This window comes from Peromyscus eremicus, chromosome 1 (genome assembly GCF_949786415.1).
Source record: "Peromyscus eremicus chromosome 1, PerEre_H2_v1, whole genome shotgun sequence".
NCBI classification, from domain to species: domain Eukaryota; kingdom Metazoa; phylum Chordata; class Mammalia; order Rodentia; family Cricetidae; genus Peromyscus; species Peromyscus eremicus.
The window spans coordinates 119,832,196-119,845,305 of NC_081416.1; positions in this window are offsets into that span (position 1 = coordinate 119,832,196).

The following is a 13,110-nucleotide window of genomic DNA, read 5'->3' on the forward strand; positions in this document are numbered from 1 at the left end:
AACAAGACCTGGAGCAATTCCGCTCATGTCGAGATGAGCACTGAGCAGACGCCATGTGGTTGGAGAGGGTGAGTTCCCCAGAGATCTGCCAAGTCCAGGATGGGGGTAGGGGATGGATTTGAAGTTCCCACATTTCCTTCCCAGCCTCACAGACCCAGAGCAAGGGTCTCTCTATCTTCTGTAGGCTGGAGCTTCCTCAGGGCCACTTAGCTGTAAATTCAAACAGCTGTAAGGGTCAGTGGCCTTATAGCCCCGCCTCTCCCCCCTGGCCCTATGGGGCTGTACCTAAGCTCTTCACTGAGCTCTGATGGCCAATTAAGCTGGATTCCCTTAGGCCTCTGAATAAGAGCAAGGCCAGCAGCAGAGCTCCAGTGCTCTTGGCCCACAGAAGGCTCCAGCTGTGTTCCCTCCTAATCCCTTCCCAAGAAGAAGGCAGGCATCCTGGGTGAGCTGTGTTACCTTGAGTGAGTCAGCCAGCCTCTCCAAGACTCAGCATAGATTCCTGCAAATGAGTGACAGGTCACTTCACATGCCATCGGTGGGAACCATTCTCTCCTATTGCAGTATGAGGCTCCGGAGTGTACAGAGGCTTAACCTACCATGGGCCTACAACCTTCCTCTCGGTAGAGAAGGTCCCTGGATGTGGGACCTTCAATACTAGAATATAGAAAGCAATGGGCAAACCAGGACAAGTCGGTTACTTTAGCTAGGGTCCCATCTTTCTCTCCCCTTGTCTCCTGGCCAGTCTCGCCGTTGACCTTAAGCTAAAGACATCTGAAGACAGATGTTGAGGACGGATGCTCAACGCTAAGGGGCTTCTTCATCTCACTGGGATGAGTTTGCTGTTTCCTTTCTCATCTGGCAAACTGTTCATCTCCTCTGGAATTTCTTATCAACCTTTAAATTAACCTGGCATTTTCTATCTGTTTATACTAAAGTGGAATCCAGAACCCTGGGCTGTCCACTGCAGGGCCGAGGAGGAGGAGGAGGAGGAGGAAGAGGAGGAGGAGGAGGAGGAGGAGGAGGAGGAGGAGGAGGAGGAGGAGCTGCTATATGCTCAGGCTAAGCCTGCAGTCCCTGTAAATACTCTTGCACCTGTGGTCTATAGGTACCTAGGTCATGTTCTCACAAAAACCCTTTCCACTAGGATAAACTTGACATTGAGCTTAGTACACTCCCATTGACAATGTCAGATGACATTCGGAGACAAGGACCATTCTGTCACACAGGCCTTCACTTGAAGACTGGATCCAAAGATCATCCTGCTTGTTTTGCAACATCTATCTCTGGGAAGGAATTGGGGGGTGGGAAGGGAAAGAATAGGAAATAGTCTTCTCTGGTTTAATTTTTTTGGTTTTATGCAATGTCTGTGAGATAGACACATCCAGGAAACAGTGCTGGTTTCTGAACTTTGTGGAAATGCAGCTCCAAGGAAACTAACATTTTTTGAAGGGTGAGAGGCAAAAATACACTATCTTCTGAGCCCAGGAAGGTCTAAACTATAGAAGGCAGCGAGGCGGGCTGGAGAATCCGGGATGAGGGAGTGCTTACCCAGGAGATGAGATAGCCTGGGCTCTTTTAGAGGTGGGATTAAGTGGCGACTGTGGGGCCCAAGTGCAATGATGTGTAAAGGTGAGGACAGAGGGGACATGAGCGGCGAGATCCCAAGTGTTTTGCACGAGGGTGAGTCTGTTGGCAGAGAAGGCTGTTCAAGGGAGTGAAGCTGAGTCCTGGGAAGTGCTGGCATTGGGACTGGGGCACAGGATGGAAGTCTTAGTGGTTTTGAAGCAGGAAAGGGTCAAGGATTCCAGGCACGTTTTGACAAAATGTCAGTCCCCAGACTTCTACCTCTTGCTGTCATTCCATTTTCCTTCTTTCACAAGGAGTTGGACCAATCTTTCCCCATCAGAACAGCCTTGTCCTTTCCACACCTGGAGGAGGAAGTCCTGGCTTGGCCCACGGGAGGCTCTAGCCATTGTCTCCCCTCTATTCCCAGGCTGAGAGCAGCTGAGCCCCAGGCCAGGGCCAAGGCTAGAGTTGGCTGTTCTGTTCTCTGTTTGGGAAAGAGCAGAGAGCAGAAAGCTCAACCTGGCATCTTGGTCCAGGAGCAGCATCTCACACGTCCTCCTGCATCTTCCTCCCCTTTGATGGTTCCTGTCTTCCTTTGTGCTCCGTGCTCCTCCCTGCCTGTCTCTGCCCTCTCCTTGGCATCACCCATCATCCTTCCTGTTTCTCCCCACCCCCGTGTGTGTGTGTGTGTGTGTGTGTGTGTGTGTGTGTGTGTGTGTGTGTGTGTGTATGTGGATGCATGCATCTGTGTAAGTGTACATTTGTGTGCACATGTATACGGATGCCAGAGGTCAACTTTGAGTGTTGTTTCTCAGGAGCCATTCACGTTGTTTTTTTTTTTTTTTTTTTTAAGGCAAAATTGTCCATTAGCCTAGAGCTAGCTTGGTGGCTGCCTGGACAATGAGCCCGGGGATCTATCTGTCCCTGCCTCCCCATAGCTGAGATTACAAGCATGCATCACCACGTCTAGCTTTTTACATGGGTTCTGGGGGGTCAAACTTAGGGCCTCACATCACATGACGAATGCTCTGCCCTCTGGACCATCTCTCCATCCTCCAACTTGCTTTTTAAACCTGATAGCAGAGGTCCTTCTCTCCCCACCCTGCCTCTGCTGGGTTTCACTGCTCCTGGGCCATCGGAGAGGTGAGACTTTGAGTTCCAACAGACCCTTCTTGCTGTGTAACCTCAAGCAAGCAGCTAACCCTCTCCAATATCTTGTTCTTCACCTAGGAAAGAAGGGTGACAATAGGGACCTCACCACACAGGAAATGGAGTCTCTTAGCACTGCGTCCCCACCAGCATATAGGACTGAGCTGTCCTTGTTCTGGGCTTTCCTTTCTTTTCCCCCCTCTCAGTTGTGAGTGAGAGGAGGGTCTCTGGGACTTCTGAGGAGACCAAGAGCTTCGGAAAGTGGTGGGTAGCTTAGTGGTGTGATGCTCCTTGCTGGGCCTCCTTGGATGCTGCTAGATTTTCATATTGCTTCTGTGTCTCCCTTCCAGAATAACAAGGGCATAAATCAGTAACTGTCAGCCCTCATTTTTACCCTTAGGTGGATAGCTGTCCGGCAGGCAGGCTCCGTAAAGCCAGGGTGGGTGATGGACTAGGACTGATGGGAGCTATAGAGCTGTGTGAGAAAGGGCCAGCCTTTGCTATGGAGCCTATGTGTGGCCATCTGTGTCCCCCCGGTCCACCTGGTCATGGGTTTGAAACTAGACACTAGCAGACAGGTGGGTCCCAGGGTTTTCTTCCTATGATGGTAGGCTTCCAGGGTGAGACTACATACAGTGGGGGCTGTTCCTTGTCCTCTTCTTTCTGTGGACTTACAGGAAACAAAGCTAGCGGTAAGAGAGTCAGCCGAGAAACCAAGTGGTGTCACGGGATGCAGGCGAGGTAGTCCTCCATTGCTGCCATTGCCTGGCGAACTTGAGTGTCTCAGAAGGGAGGAACCTTCAGAATCCCCCGGCTTAATCCTAGATGTTTAATTAATTACAGAAAGGTTCTCGCGCTTCAGCTTAGGCCAGCCCGGAACTCACTATGTAGCCCAGGCTAACCTCAGCTTCCCTCGTGCTCCAAATGGTTTACTGGAATGAGCTAACACTTCCAGCTAAAGCTGATTATGGTACAGTTAAGAAAAATGCCACCCATATGAAAGCAGACTTAGCCACCAGGGTCTTAATCCGAGGTGGCTGGCACAGGATAAGGAGCCTAGCAGATGAAGGAATTAATGAAAGAAATGAATGAGTGAATGAAGAAGGTTGCAACCCTCTTGGCTGTTCCCAGTGACAATAAGTCTCTCCATGTCAAAGGTGATGACCTTCTGGTCTCCTATGCTGAGTCAGTAGACCCCACTTAATTTTTGAGACAGGGTCTCATGTTGGCCTGGAACTCACTATGTGGTTGAGGATGATCTTGAGGTTTGATCCTCTATCGACCAAGGGCAGGGATTACAGTGAAGTGCCACCACACCTGATTTGTACAGTGCAGGTTTGAACCTAGGGTCTCAAGCATGCCAGGCAAGCACCGTACCGACTGAGCCACACTCCTAGCCCCCCAGTGTGAGTTCTGCCTGGCCTTTGTAGTTGCCTGGGCTGTTATACATTCCCTTCTGGTCCTCACTGGGTCCATCTGAGAGGAGAGTTGCTGAAACTGAAAGGATATTCCAATCCTGCCTCAGTTCAGCTCCAGAGTCAGCTGCAGGGAAATGGAAAATGGGAAGCTTTTCTGCCCATTGGTCCTCAGCACGCAGTCAGCAAATTGGCCATCCTTAGGAAAGGTCAGCTGAATCAGCCCCCCCCCCCCCCGCCAAGAAACGTGCTTGGTATTTTTAGAAGCCTTTCAAGCTCCTGAGCTCAGCAGGACACACTTCGAACCTTTGCCCATCCAACCCCAGCTCCCGCTCAACCCCAGAGCAGCCTGGCCCAGGCCAGGCCAGCCCCTGCCCAGTTCAGCCCAGACACACTTTCTCACAGTTCAGGCAAGTTAGCAGAGCCAGGTGCGTGAGACAAGCTCAATCCGGAGAGGCCAGGTGGGCAAAACCTGGTATCCTTTGGACAGTACGATATGACCTGAGATTCCATCTACTTCAGTTTTATCTCAGTTTATCACATGGTCCCGAGAAAGCCCTGGCCCCCCATATTATTCCCAGCTGTGCTGTGGATAAGTCGTACCTGCAGAGCCATTTAGAAGAGAAGCAGGATAAACAGAAATTCTACCAACAGTCAAAAGTGCTGTACTCTGCTGAATTCTGGGGAAATTCTTGTAAGGCCTGGGCGAGGTTGTGTTAGAGAATTTTGTGTTCCCTTGAAAAGAGATACTTAGAGAGATGATGTCATAAAAACCTGTCGTGTAATAAGGCTGTTTTAAAAACGGTGGCTTTCCATTTGAGGAGGGAGGTGTGTGGTCTAGGAGGGCTTGGGACACGAGGTTCTGAAAACTCTAGCCAGACTCCGTTACTTCTCTTTTTTAATAGGTGGGAGGGACACTGGAATAGAAAGGAGTTTTTTGGCTCTGGTCCTCCCTAGCTGGCCTTCAGGACATCACTTAGTCATCTTGGGCCTAATTGTTTACATATAAAATGGCAGGGATGGAGGAGAAGTTTGAACTAAACATACTCTGAAATTGGTCAGTTTCCACGGAGGAATGTGTGGCAGTTTCCCAGAGTTCTTCAAAGGCATTGGGATCCTAAACATGGCTTACAACTTTCAGGGGATCCTGATTTGTCCCATGAAGAGGTTTCAAAACATTAAGTTAGGTCAAAACATAAATGATCATATTTTACAGTGGAAGGAAACACTTTTATATATCTAAGAAAGAAAATACGAAGCTTTAGAGACGTTTAATGGCTGCTGCAGTCCTTCCCTAACCCCTATGTCCATTTTGACCATTGAAGCCTTCTGGTTGGAAGAGTGGGAGAACCATAGGGTTTGATTAATCTCTAAGGCCTTTGAAATGTTACTGTTGTATAATTATGAGATCTGTAATATTATTATTCCTGTTATTTTTGATATGTGTGTGGGCAGGCAGGGCTTGTAATAAACTGACCTCTTAGAAAGGTTTAATACTTTCTTGGCTCTTCTTGGAGTCTCGGGCCTGGGAACCGCCAGTCCTTTGAAATTGAAAGGAAGTGGAAGGTGGGGATGGGGACCGAGAAAAGTGGGTGACAAGGAAGTGGGGTTGGTGTTTAAATGTTCTGTTCTGTAATCCTTGTATCAGTTAATGGGTTAAAATTCAGTCTGGCGCAGGGAAATGAATTTTCCCTGACAATCTTTCCTAAGCATTTCTTTTGCTCCCTGTGCTGGTTAATTTTCTTTCTATGGTCATAACATGCTTGCCAAAAGCAACTTGGGAAGGAACTAATGCTTTATTTTTATTTTGGTTCGTGGATGGAGACGACACTGTCCACAATGGCGGGGAAGACATGGCAGTGGGCATGTGAGGTGGCTGGTCGCATTGTGTCCACAGCCCAGAAGCGGACTATGATGAACGCTGGTTTCTGCTGACTTCCTCCTGTTTTCGTTCATATTAATTCTGGGCTGCCAGCCCACGGGATGGTGCTGCCCAAATTCAGGGTGCGTCTTTTCCCCTCAGTTATACCTCTTTAGAAAAGCTTCTGCAGACATGCCCAGAGGACTGTCGTCTAGAAGACTCCAAATCCAGACAAGGTGCCAATGAAGACTATCACACCTCCAATTGTCATTGTCTTGACCCTGCACACCTCTTGTACACCTCTCGGCCTGCGTCTTCCTCCATAACCTGCACCTCCAAATGTGCACCCAGCCCCCTGTGGGTGCCCCTGCCCTTGTATCCAGCCTCCTCCATACCTGTTCTCTCATGCTCACCTGCCCTGCCCCACACTTGCGGAGTGGCCTATGGCCGGAGGCTCCCAACACTCTCAGTGCATGGCCCAATGGGCCACAGGTGTTGAATTCGCTCCCTCCCACCCCCCGTATTCACCATCTCTCTGTCACTGCCCAGAGCCTCCCCCGGGGCTTCAAGCACACACTTGTTCACCTCGAGTAAGAGCAAAAATAAGCCCTCTCTGGAACCTGTTCAAAGGCTAATGCGCCTCCTCTCTTCATTATTGATTTGTTTATTACAGAGGCTTGGGTAGGATATTCGATGTGGCTGCTGTGCCAGGGCTACTTCAACAACCCTTGTCCTTTGCTGAGAGCAAACTGGACCGCTGGAATCTTGGGAAGGACTTGCTGGGGCACTAGGGAAGACCCACCCATGGAAAATCTAGCTTGTGTTCCTGGCTTAAGCCTACACTAGCCCTGGTTCTATCTAGAGATCACAGCCATAGTCTCCCCATCTCCCCGCCTGCCTTTTCTTCCCTCTAGCAAAATACTTGCTGTGGGGATACAAAGAGACAGCGCCCCTGAAAAGCAAGACGGTGCCCCTTTTCCTTCCTACCTCACTAGGGGGCAGTTTAATATAGGAAGTGATTCTACTGTCTACAAAGACCTAGGCTACAGAGTCCTCTGATAGCACATCAGCTGTGTGACTCTGGACAAGTGACCAAGCCTCTCTGAATTCACTTTATTACCCATAAAGCAAAGCATCTACGTGGATTCAGTGACATCATGCACATAAGGAGTATAGGAAATGTTATGCACAGAAGTCTGTCACTGCTCTGTGGTTACAATTGTCACCATATTCAATGTCACCATTGTCCTGCCCATCCATCTCTGAGGCCTCAGGATCATAGGGATGACTTGCTAGACCTGTGGCCTTGGTCACCTCTGGATGACCCCACTACATAAAACACAGCAAAGCAGTGAGCCCCAGGGAAACTATGAACTCTGTATGCAAATCACTAGTTGTCAGCAGCGGGCAGGGCTGTTTGGACATGGACCTCCCTGTTCCTCCAGCAAGGGCTGGACAGGGGAAAGGTAGCTTTTGTCAAGAGCAACAGAGAAAGTGTCTGTCAGAAGGCACCAGGACAGTGGGGGAAATACTCCTGGACTGTCTTTCTTGAGTCTTGAGACTGATTTTTGTTCTTGAAACCTGGAAGAGGGTATCCAAGAGGAACATGCAGCATCCTCAGCTCTGAACCGTCACCTGGCTTCCGCTTGTTGGATGAACCCATGGTGCCTGCAGTGTATGTTTCCAGGCTGGGTATCTATGACCTCCTTCTCAAACTACACATCCACCAGCAACCCTGGGAACTGACCAGGCTCCAGCCAGAGCTTGGCAGGGCGGGTTCACACCTTCTCCAACTGACACCTTCCCTCCCTTCCCCACCCCCATCCCAGAACTCCCTGGGCTGGGCTTTTTGTTCCCTGGTTCTCAGCTGTGCAGCTGGTGCTGTAGGCTGGGGAGGGGGTGGAGGACGCAGCAGAAAGTCTGTGGGAGGGAGCTGTCTCTTAGTTCCAAAGGCAAGCATGGCTGTAGCTGCCCCCTCCTCCCAATATGATGCTTCCCCTAATTCCCACACTGGTGTCTCAGCAAATAAGGTTAATTCCTCCCCCTGTCTTGCTCATGATAGCTACTTAAATGTGTGTACGCTGCTCCTAGTAATTGTCGGAGCTGAAAGAAAATTAGAGCAGATTTGGTGTGTTCATATTTTTGAGTCCCAGATCTGTTGGCAAATATCTGGTCTCTCTTGCTCTGAGCCTGAAGACCTTGGGTGTCATCTCTTCAGTCCTCAGAGAGCTTGGATTCCTTTTCTGCTTGTAGAGGCAGAAGCCAGGATGGGTTACAGTGAGGAGGAAGGGTGGTTTGGGGATACCCCGGTATGGAGGCCACAAAAAATAGTAGAAAGAAGGGAAGAGAGGGCTTCGATGTGTCGGATTCTGAGTCGGGCTGATTATGCACCCTTTGTTATGCAGCTTCTAAATTACATTGCAAGGAAATATCTGTGAATGACAGCTATGGGCACGCTCACCGGGTGGGAAAAGGTCCAGGCCATCAGCTAGCGGGTTCGAGAGCTGAAGTTTGAACTGGATTTTCCTACGGCTGCACACACTTGAGTTCTCCTCAGAAGTAAGAGGGGTGGAGCCTGGTGTGAATGGAAGCCTTTTCTTTGGCTTTCCCCGCCTGGGCAATCATCTGGTACATGAAGAGGTGGGAAGTGGTTAAGGAGCAACATGCTAAGGGAATGTGCAGAGGTCTTAGTGTCCATGGCCTGTAAACTGGGATTCGCAGCTGTCATGTGGGTAGGGCTTATTTTCATGTGTTAACATATTGATCCTTGCCGTCATTGGTCCCCCCCATGTTACAGAGAGGGAAGTGTCAGATCAGGGAAATAAAGTTGCATGCTCAAAGTGACAAGACCCAATATGTTTGTGCTCAGTGCTCAGTGAGTGGATTAGTGTAGAGCTGGGCCTGAAAGCCAGTGTTCTATGGTCTGAGCCAAAGGCTCAGGGCCAGGTCAGGGGGAAGGTGTGATACAGACTTCTCGGTGGGGAGCAGGTGCAGAGAAGGGCAGTTGTGGGAGGTAGGGATGGCAGAGCGGGAACCTGGGAGCTAGGCAGGAGTGGGTAGGGTTGGCAGAGAAGCCTAGCAGGGTGCCGTGAGGACCCCGGGATTTGGGGAGGGCTGAATTGGAATGCATGGTTCAGAAGAAAGCTTGGGCTGTTTGCAGGGGTTGAGGCCACTGTGGTAAGGATGCTGCACCTGGGCTGTGGCCCAGGATCAGCCAGGAAGTGACCAAGGGTACTGTTCTGGAAGCTACTCTGGCCAGCCTTCTCCTAGCTCTGAGAACAGAGCCACTGAGCTTTCTGATTCCAGAAGCCCCTTCACCTAGTCATGGTGAAGTCTGTCACTCTAGGGTGAGGGAAGTGATGAGTTCAAGGCATTCTACATGAGCAATTGCTCATGTAGACCTACATGAGGTTTCAGGCAATTAAAGCTTCCATTCCATCAGTGTCCATTCCCAGGATAACAGCAAGGTAGGTCCCGAGAAGACACAGGAAGCTACGGTTCCTGTCCCTCCTGATACTTAATGTCCAGGAGTTACAGAACCCTCCTCATAGGTGTGTGGAGAGATGGAGATGTGCAGGGGTGCAGAGCAATTGTCCGCTTATCTATGCCTGCAGACTCCCCTAGCCTGTCCTCAGCACTGCTTTGAGGGGGTTGGCTAGACAGTGCAGAGACTTTGGCAAGATTGTGGACCCCAGGAAAGTCTGGAGTAGAAGGCATATTCCTTTGGGGATCAGGAGGGCACCCAGACTTCTATTTTTCTCTTGGTTTCCTCCTCTGAAGAGTAAAGACTTTATACCCCTGGATGCTTTTGAATTGAATCAATGAAGAGGTAAATTGCTGGATGCTCCTAGGCAAGCAGCATGTCTATGGCAGAGAGTGGGTGTGAGTGCTCCCCGGAGGCTGGGTGTAGTCCCCTAAACCTCTTTATTCCCACCAGTTCCTATCTGTGAGTTGCAATAGCCTGTTCTGGGAGGCTCACTCCTTCGGCTTTTGATTTCACTTCTTGACAAACAGAACACTGAGTGGGAGTGGTTTCCTTCCTGTCCTGCACAGCAGCAGCGTCCACCTGTTGCTGGCTGCATAGGCATTTCTTTATCTGCTGGGGCAGGACCTAGCTCTACCATGACATACTGGCTGGGGACAGCTATCCTCATGTGCAGCCCCTCAGCGCCCTGCTGCCTTGAGTTCTCAGTCTCACCGAACTGTCCCCAGCTTATAGTGACTCAGCAAGGGATGTCTTCAACAATAGAGACCAATGTCACCTCCTTCACTCAGAGCAACAGACAGGTGAAAACTGGCGTGGGACAGGATGAAGGAGCTGTCTGTTCAGGGGAGATGTGACCCTGTGTACTGTGCCCATTTCCCTAGGGATCCAGGACTTGTCAGATGTCCTCTGGTGGCATACAACTCGGAGGTGTAGGAGTTGAGTTGCAGGCCCTCGTGGGCGTTGCCAGCATCCCACAGCCCTGGCAGTGAGGTTGACGAGCTTGCCAGGAACTTCTGGGCCACTGTCAGTGAGATGAGCTTCGGGGAGGCAATGGGTTCCATCATCAATGGGTAACAGTTACTGAAGCTTCCAGACGGGAGTAGGAAAGCCCTTAGGAACCCTCAAAAGGGGCATGCAAAAGCCTGCACAGTATGCTGTAGGGCAGGCATTGTTCAAAGCACCTTACTACATTATCGCATGACCACCTTGTGAGTTAAAGACGATTACAGAAGTGGAAACTGAGGCATAGAGCCTACGCTCCAGACACTTATGGGAGGTAAGTTCAACTCTCATTCAGTGACATGATGCTATATTTAGTCTCTTTATAGATTTCTACAAATTGGGTCCCCAGAGTTAGATCACTTGAAGCCTGTGGGACTTAAAGCCACTGAAGAACTTGAATGCATTGCCACATCCAGAGTGGGGAAGATCTAGAAAGCTGTGATTTTGATGGATAGGGAAATAACTGAGATACTGTGCTCAGATAAGAGGCAGAAGGGAAGCAGTCAGCCCTATGTCTTGTAGAAAAGATGGTGGGTTCAGCATCAGTACCAGAGTGGAGGCTTTAGAGAGGCTGGCTTCATCATTTCAAAATGAAGACCATCCATGGAATATGGCTGATTGAAACCAAGTGGGAGGTGAGTGTTTGGGTGATACTGAACTTCCTATCCCTGAGGATGTCCAAAGCCAAGCAGGGGTGGTCTGGGAATGGGAGTATGCTGCTGGGGAAATACTTGTACCAAGTGGGGTGGCTCAGGGTGATGTGGAGGTCAGTTTTAGCCAAGATAGGCTGTGGTCTAACCTTCAGGGTAGGTAGACCAGTGGTACAGGCTCACCCCAGACTTTATAGCTGAAGTTCTCTCCTTGACCTTATGGATAGCATTGCATGTTCTCAGGCTCCTGCACTGGCATCTTGAGTAGCCCTCTTCTTCTGGCACAAGATGAGTTCAGTTACTTCGACACAGCTCTTTGGAATAGCAAGTTCTTCAGAGCTTAGTCTCCCACTGTCTTCTCAGATGCTCTTCATGAAGCATCTCTAGCCAGCTCTCACAGTTGCCACTCGGGAGCACAGTTCCTTTCCCAGCTCCCACTTAGAAACTGGGTCCTAAATCTGCTCAAGCTAGAAAGTTATGCAGCATAGCTCCTTGATTCAGATGATATCGTAGGAGTAAGACATAGTAGGTGGATCCATAATACTTAGGGTCTGGCCTACATCCCAGAAATATGGCCACTGACCCAGAAGTGTGGGTCCCTTGGAAAAAAGGATGCGATGCGGCAAGGTGAAAAAGGTGACCAGTAGGCCATAGGTGTCTGCAGTGAGTGAAAGTCCTGGAAAGCAGCAGTTGCTGGGGTCAGCATGCCATGTCCTTTGCTTCCTGGATTTCTGCTCCCTTCCCAGGTGCAGGGACATTGAGACCCTGTGAATCCCTCCTTGACAGTCAAGCAGAAGTTTCAGGCATTCACACATCTGGAGCAGGTTCCTTTAAGAAAGAGCCATGCTCTTGATTTCTGTAGGTATATGGAAAATAGAACTCCTCTGCCCTGTTAGGCAGTCCTGCCTGGCCTATGTGTTTGAAGACTTCCTTGGAGCCTTTGGAAGCCCTTGGGATCTCCTTTAAGCCCTTGCATCTGCCTGCATGTAAAAGCTTTCCAGAGCATTATATTCTGTACAGGGTAACAAACAAGCAAACTTTGTTCTTGTCTCTTCTTGGTCAGCGGGGGGGTGCATTGGTGAGCTTCCTCATTTAGGAAACTCCATCTGGCAGTAGAGAAGATGGGGACAGATTAGCCTGATTGTCTGGATGCTGAGATGAGTCATATTTCCAAGACACAGAGGCCACACACTGGGAATTCAGGATGATATGACAAGTCATCCTTCCTTGTCAACCAGGACATTCTTAGCAAGATGATAAGATACTCCAAATGCTCTGGGTACCTGTTGACTGAGAGTCGGGTGTCTATGCCAGAGACCTTGTCCTAGTCCCTTGCCCAACTCTGGCTTTCTTGGGTTGGTTTTCTGTGGGTTATAGGAGCTGCACTGGCAGTGAAAGTTCAAAGGTCTGCGTGTGTACACGTTTATGTGCGTGCACAGCGTGTGGGTGCATGTGGAGTCCAGAAGTTGATGTCTCATGTTTTCCTTGATGGCTTTCTACCTTAGTTTTGAGACAGGATCTCTCACTGACTCTCTCTGGCCAGCATTCGTCAGAGATCCTCTTGTCCCTTACATATTGCTAAATTCATTTTTTTTTTAAATATGGGTGCTGAGCCTTCATGCTTATGTGGTCAGCCCTTTATTGACCACAGCCATCTTGTCAGCCCCAAAGTTCTGTTTCTGCGAGCACCCGAGATACTCAGCTCATTTTATTCTAGCTGGATGCTACTGTGAAGCCACATGGAATCCCTCTTCCTTTCCAATGTCCCTTCACCCAAGGTTCACGTAGAACCAGAGATGACTCAAGCTGATGGGGCTCTGAAGCCCCTCCCCTCATGCTGTCAATCACCTGGGGGAACTTCTTAAAATGTTTCCTTCACAAAGTCTCTGGTGGGACCTAAGCAGGGGTATTATCTCAGTTTTTCAGGGACTGTGGATGCACCAGTTAAAGGAGAGCAAAGACCTGGTTCAGTGTGGT